Raw genomic sequence first — 7524 nt, forward strand, 5'->3', positions numbered from 1 at the left:
ATATCTGTGCCTTCTACTTCTTTTCCAACATCACTACCTGGGGGAGGCTGGCAGTATCCCTTGCTCTGACGTTTGTAAGAGCTTCACAGATGATCTCTGCAAACACAGATTCTTCCTCACCAGCCCACCTTCCGTGGTGTTAAAGGGACAGCCACCTAAAACAAACTCAGATGTTAACCACCTCCCCGAAAACTTTCAGCACCCCCTTGCTGCCTACAGAATAAATTCAAAAATTCTCAGCTTGGAGGCAAAACTCTTCCATAATTTGGGCCCAACATGACTTTTTCAGGCTCATCTGGGACTTGATTATTAAAGAAGTAAGTCAATTTTCTCCAAACATTCTCTACGTTCTTCAGCCTCCAAGTATCTTCTCATATCATCCCCCAACAGAATTCCCTTCCCATTTGAACCATCTCTTAAGATCCTACCAAACTTTTATATCCTTCTCAGGGATACAGAGTATCAACATTTGGGTTGCGTTGGGCCAACCCAAGATGGAATCCCAGCAGGTGTCCCTCATTTACATATGCAATCAAATCATAAAACATGTAAAGATGAGAGAGTATGATACGGGAATGGTTGGCTGGATATCAACAGGCAAGACTACCTTACAATGTGACATATTCTGACGACAGAATCAAACCACAAGCATGACCCATGCATCAGGTTTTTTCACAAAGAAAACCACAAAAATATATATTATTGGAGCCAAGGATGAGCGTTAAGGGAGATGGGAGGGCAAGCGTAGATGGTAAATGGAAGGTCTTCAGTGGTGATCTTGGTTTTAACAATTAACCTAAGCAGGGGGATTTATAATAATAGTTTTGTTTTAGTACTCAAATCTCAAACCATTGTATAAGAAGATCAGATTTAGAGAGTAGACTAAACTTTTCATTTTCATATACTTCATGTTATTTCTTCCAAATATATTTATCAAAGCACATTTTAAGGGAGCGATGGAAAATGCCAGTTACACAAGCAGGTCTATCCTCTGCCCAACTGAAGAAATTGTTCAGACCGAGCGCAGTCTTTCATAAGCACTGCTTCCTAATGTCGCTGGGGTCAGTAAGGGCTTAGGTTGTTAGTTATGTAACCCCTGGTTCCTCAAACTGCAGTTTTGATTTGAACACACAGTTTCAATTAGTTACTTCAGTTTTTGACTCTACATGTATTTCATTTTTAGAATCCAGAGAAGCTTGGATAACCATAGCATTTTAGAGCCACTCCTGATTTTGCAAATAACACATCTGACTCCCGAGAGGTGACTTTACCCCAACCACTGCTACAAGCCCCGTGCTCTTTCTGTAAGACCACGTTTAGGTTGAATTGTGTTCCCCTGAAAGATGTGTTGAAGTCCTAACCCCTGGGTTCTGTAAATGTGACCTTATTTGGAAACAGAGTACTTGCAGACATGATTAAGATGTAGGTTAAGGTGAGGTCATATTGTAGATGTGCCTTTGATCCAATATAGTTGGTGTCCTTATAAGGAGAAGAGAAGAGACACTGAGACAGACACATGGGGAGAACACCATGTCACAACAGAGATAATCCAAGAAATCCCAAGTATTGATGGCTCCTGCCAGAAGCCAGGAAGAGGCGAGGAAGGATTCTACCCGGAGTCTCAGAGGAAGTCTGGCCCTCCTGACAACTTGATTTTGGACTTCTGTCTTCCAGAACTGTGAGAGAATAAATTTCTGTTGTTTTTAAACCACTTGGTTTGTGGTACTTTGTTACAGAGAATCTTGGAAACGAACACGCCACTTTCTCTCGTTTGATTGCTTATTTTTATTTTTATCATGTTCTCTTGGAGAATCTCAAAACAAAATGACTTGGGTAGTGTCTGGGTGCCAGACACTGCCTTTACACTTGGTGAAATCATCAAAGCTCAGCCCCCGTGCTGCTCCTGATGTTCGCTTCTTTTGACCTTTGGAGCTCTTATCATCCACAATGTTACATCAAGTCTTACATCTGTCGGTATGTTTAGTCAACTGAGCACTTTAGGTTTTGATTCCTGGCTGCCTCTACAGCTGCAGAATGGTACAGCAGTACATGCTGGGCCTGCCTTTCTGGGTTGCTGTGAGTGTAATGACATGAAAATAACTTTAAAAGAAAAATACCATTGACTAACATTTATTTAACACTAATTATGTGTCCCAGGCTGTGCAGATGCTTTACACATGTTGTCTTATTCAATTCTCACCAAAAGCCTCTAAAATAGGTGCTACCATTATCTACACCCATTTTACAGATCATAGAAACTGAGGCACAGAGAGGTTAAGTAACTTGCCTAGGGTCACATGGCAAGAAAATGGTGGAGCTGAGAGTTTGAGATACATCCAACAGACTTCGAAGTCCACGGATTTCCCTCACTGCTACAGTGTAGGCAACGACCTTAAACTGTTTACCCTAGAAATTCACCTTGGAAACCCCCCAAATTTACGGTTAATTCCCTTCAGAATTTAGCGCCATCCCCTTTCTAGCCGCATCTCTTGTCATCACCCCCATCACACACACACATCATGGAAGGATTTTCACATTTCCTGGAACACATAGACTCTTTCATCCTTCTCTGTTTCCTACATTCTGCACGTTTGACTCCAGATGCCCTTCCCCCATGCCCTATGCACATTATGAACCTCTCCCCACCCCTCGTGACCCGGAGGAAGCATCAAGTCTCTGAGTCCCAAATTCCCCAAGGTAGCTACTTCTTTCCCACAGCACTTACTCAAGCCCATGTTCTGACACTGGGCTCGGGGTAGGGTGAGAGGTTTGTGAGTCACTCAGGCAGAACAGTTGAGAGACACTCACTCTTGGGGTTGAGGGTCAGAATACTCACCAAGATATTAATTTGTATTTGCTCCTGGAATATATCTCCTGGAGCAGATTCTTCTGGGTTAGGGGTGGAGGAAATACAGAAGAAGAAGTAAGAGGAGATTATCCTCACAGGCAAAGAAGAGAGTGGAGGTGGGTGGGTTCTGGGGGCAGTAGGACCCAGGCAGATCGCACTCCTAGGCAGAGCCCTGAAAGTGACAGGATCACAGCAGGGGGATGGCTACCCACGCAACTAGGATGCTGGTTTTAGGCATCAGCCTCCCAGTTCCTCAAGGATCCAGTAGCCCATGTGTATCATGGAAGTAGTAGGGCTTCCAGACCTCAAGTAACCACCAGACTTGGACCACTGGTACCCTATGTGGACCCAAGATTGCCAGGGGTCTCCTTACATGCTCTGAGCTATAAAAACCACAGAACTTTTGCATGGCACAGGAGGAAAGCAGGAAGGGACCCTCAATAATGACTGAGATTGAACTGCCCAGATGCCCTGCAGAATGAGAGCTCAGAGTAGCACTTAATCTCCTTTAAAGAAAATAACGACAAATGACATTTCTTGCACACACACCTCAGTTTGAGAGTTATGATTCATACCCAAAACATTTGTTTCCATGTCTTTCTCCACCACTGGACCATGACCTTCTCCAGGGCAAAAACTCATATCCTTTTGTCTTTGTATTCTCAGTCTTTTTGTGGTGTCTATTGCAAAGCATGCCTTATAACAAATGCCTGCTAAATGGATGAATGAACAAATGAATGAATGAATCAAGCAGTTAATCAGTCTCTAAGGGTTCTTTAGGCCCTTAGATTCTGTGAAGGAAATGAAAAAGTACGAATCCTCCAATTCAGTCTTTATTTGGGAATGGAGCTGAGATCCAGCCCTCCTACCAAAGAAGTCAAAAGTAGAAGAAGGGAGGAGGGAAGGGGGGCACATTGTTAACTTGTAAAGGCTTCCTCTTTTCTTAGCCTTTTGATTCAGGGGGATGAATGGGTGAATTTTCTCTTTCTTTTGGTGTAGCACCAGCTTCCTCCAGGCAATATGAGAAATCAAACAATTGGGCTGGGTCCCTACATCAGAGAATTTGATCAAGGACTGCTGGGATCCACCAGGAAGTGAGTCCCGGAAGAATGCTGTTAGGCAAATGGTGTCGCCCCTCTGTTTTTCTTCATGCCTACTGAAAACTCAGAGCTCTCTTAACCAGTTCTTCAGGTGTGTCCATTCCGGAAGGCCGTGACAGGATAATTTGGTTGAAGGACCTTCTGCTCATGATTGTGTAGTTACCTCACTTCTAAGTATCAAGGACACCAGGACACAAAAGAACATTCTACATTAGCCCCCTTTCACAAGGTTTCATGAGATTTCTTTGATGTGCAATTGTTGGGACTTCCCTTCAGGAGAAAATATAATGATCTAAGACCTAAATATTTAGAAAACATTCTAGGGAATCAGGGGAAAAAGCCCTCATGTGCTTCAGTAAGCCAACAGACTGCTCTCCTCTCTTTTCCCAGTCCCTTGAGAGAGCGGCCCACTATAATGGAGGTGGGCGATTTGATAAATGCTTTCACAGGGAGTCCTGGCTTCCCAAAATCCCTTAAAAACAAACTGCGGGATTTCATTCTTCTTCCCATTCCTAGGGCTCCTTGGAGAGCCCCTTTCCTCTCCTATCCAGGCTGGTTTAGCTCCCAATTAAATTATTTTCTCTCCAATAAACTAACAGGCTGGCTATTATTTCCCACTTCCAAAGATCCTGTCCTCTTATTAACCATGTACAGAGCTGAAGTGTCCTGACTTTCTCAAGAGGGAAGACATCGAAGCCAGGAACCTTCACCACCCCAGGGCTATTTGGCCATTTTCCCTCTTTCACACCACTTTTTGAGGTAAGAGTCATCCCACTCCTACTCATTTTAGGTTCCACTGGAGTCAGAAGGATTAGGCAATGGGCATGAGTGCAAGGCTCCAGCCCCATCCATGGGTCAGGGCTCACGGCCAGGTTACTCACAAGAGGTCACTGGGGCTGTCTGCTGCCACTCAGCCCAGGCTGAAGCCGCTAGCCATAAACCTCAGACACACAAGAGTGAGGACCCAGGGATCTGGCTCTATTGCCCGTAGGGCCAGATTAGAATGGTGACCAGGGGGATGTCATGATGACTGAGAAGCCCTCCTCACTCACTGCTGGGTTCAAGTCTGGAGACACAGAATTTGAGTCCAAGAGAAACAGACTTTAGAAATGAAGAGAAAGTTAAAGAGAAAAATGCTATAAAATTTACAGACTAGAAAAAACAATTTTGCTTCTACAAGAAGGTTTTTGATTTCTGATAGAAATATTGTATATTTATTACATCTGTGAGCCAAATATTGACCTGACCACAGCTCTTAATTATAGTGTTAGGATAAACCTGTAATTCCTATAGTAGGGAATAAAGTTAAATGAAATTAGCTACAAATAAAGCCAATGTCTCTAAACTTAATACCTTCCCCGATGCTTAAGGTTCACTTTCGAAGTTCAAGAACAGTTGGTGTACCTCCTTGACCTTCTCGACAACGAGCCTCCTCTCTCTGCCTCAAGGGTTAGCAATCATGAGTGTTCAATTTGTTTTTCCTACTTCATTTCTACGCTTTTCAGTTTTACCTAATTGCTCATGTTTTTAAAGCTGCAAATTGACTGGGGTCTATCTTACGTGATTCTTGACACCCCCTGTGTACTTAAATAAACACTTTGCAAACACAAGGTTTCATTCACAACATTGTAAGTTTGGGCAAATTCATCATAGCATTTGGGTTGAAAGGAGCATAATCTATTAATTGTCTGAGTTCCATCACTTCTATATTGCCTTAAGATTCGCTGACTCAAAACGTGTGGGGAGGGTCAGAAGTCGTTTTGTGCTCAAAGCACCTTTTATTTTTTTGTAAAATATTCTTTGGTGCTGATGCACTGCCTTAATATTATCTATAGTAAGATCTGCACCAAAACCCTGATATAAACGTGCTTCTAGACAACCCAGAGCATGTCATCTTATTCTATTTTATTCATCAGTTGCTCATTTGAAGCAAAAGAATGAAAATGGTCATGGAAATAGGTTAGGTAAGGGGAAAGGAAGACAGAAATGCTTATGAGTTGCAAACAGGAAAAAGAAATTAGGACAACGGGGCTTTGGAAAGGCTGCAAACACATTCGTAAACAACAGAGGCTGCCCTGGATCAACCCTCATGTTTATCTTTGCTCCAATGGTGCAATGTGGTCTAGTGGTCTGACCAACTGGGACTCCACGGCCTGGCTTCCCAGGTTGCCTCAGACTCGCTGTTCTGTACTGAATGGCCTTGGACTCAGTGGCTGTGGACCGGGTTTCTTGAGCAGAGAGACTGGCAGATTTCCTGCCTGGGAGGCTCAAGGTTATAAGTGGAAAGGTTGCAAAGGGGTGAAGGGCATTACTATAACTAAATGAAAGCCAGATTGTCATCTATGAGCAGTCAGTACAAAGAATTCTGTTTTCATTTGCACATTCAGAGTCAAACACCAATCTTCTCTGCCCTGCATGGTGTGTTTGCGTGTGTGTTTGTTTTGTGGAGGCCCCTGATAATCTAGGCAGTTTGGAAAGGGGTGGGAGTGTGTGAAGAGCAAATGGACAGTCTTTGTTAGTTTCCTGGTTTTGCACGTCCTTTCTCTCCATCCCCAGTACCGATTTCTTTTTTCCCTTAGAAATTTAATATTGCAGTGTTATATTCATAAACTGGCATGCCTAGTTGTCTGTGTTTTTCTCAAAATGATACCATATTTACATATTATAAAGAGAGATATTCAAACATATCTTACTTTCTCTTTAAATGCAACCCTGTTGAGAGGAAGCCCCACTTCTATTAAAATCTGGCGCTTCTTGGAGCGGTTCAGTTCAGCCAAGCTTGCTGATCAGTGAAATCCATAAATAGTTAAGAGGCTCCAGCCCGTGGTAAAGAGGAAGTAAGATAGACTGAGCTCATGACCCCAAAACACATCAAAAACTGCAAAATAATGAACTTTGTACTTGGTATTTAAACAAAATATTATAGAGTGAGAATTTCGTTATTTCTGAATTGGGTTTTCATCTCTATGTGGGAGTCAAATAAACTTGGAAATAATTATGCTTTCTTTGATTTCAAAGTGCAGGCTTTAATAAGAAAATTATTGCTTTTGTTTTTTAAATCATGTCATCATTCAAGAGGAATTGTATCACTTACTGCTAGGAAGCCTTCTGAACAAGTTACAAAATATAAAAGCTTGTTCTTTAAAATGTGTATTCCAAGTTTAGTAGATTTTATTTAAACACCGAACATTGTTTTCTATTTAGAGCTCATTTCTGGCTTACAGAGCCTAGAAAAATGGTCTGAATCAAGAGTAAGTGTTTTTTCTCTCTTTTCTTCCTTCCTGCCATTCTCTCTTTTTCTTCCCACCAACTTTTTTTTTCTCCAAAACGTTTGACTACCTACTATGTACTTGACATAGTGATACTGAGTATCTTGGACCTAAAGGTGAAAAAGAGGGGGCCAGCCCAGTGGTGTGGTGGTTGAGTTTGCATGCTCCACTTCAGCGGCCTAAGGTTTGCAGGTTTGGATCCTGGGTGTGGACCTACACACTGCTCATCTAGCCATGCTGTGGCAGCATCCCACGTAGGAGAACTAGAATGACCTACAAGTAGGATATACAACTATGTACTGGGGTT

Source organism: Equus caballus, chromosome 26, assembly GCF_041296265.1.
Source record: "Equus caballus isolate H_3958 breed thoroughbred chromosome 26, TB-T2T, whole genome shotgun sequence".
NCBI lineage: Eukaryota > Metazoa > Chordata > Mammalia > Perissodactyla > Equidae > Equus > Equus caballus.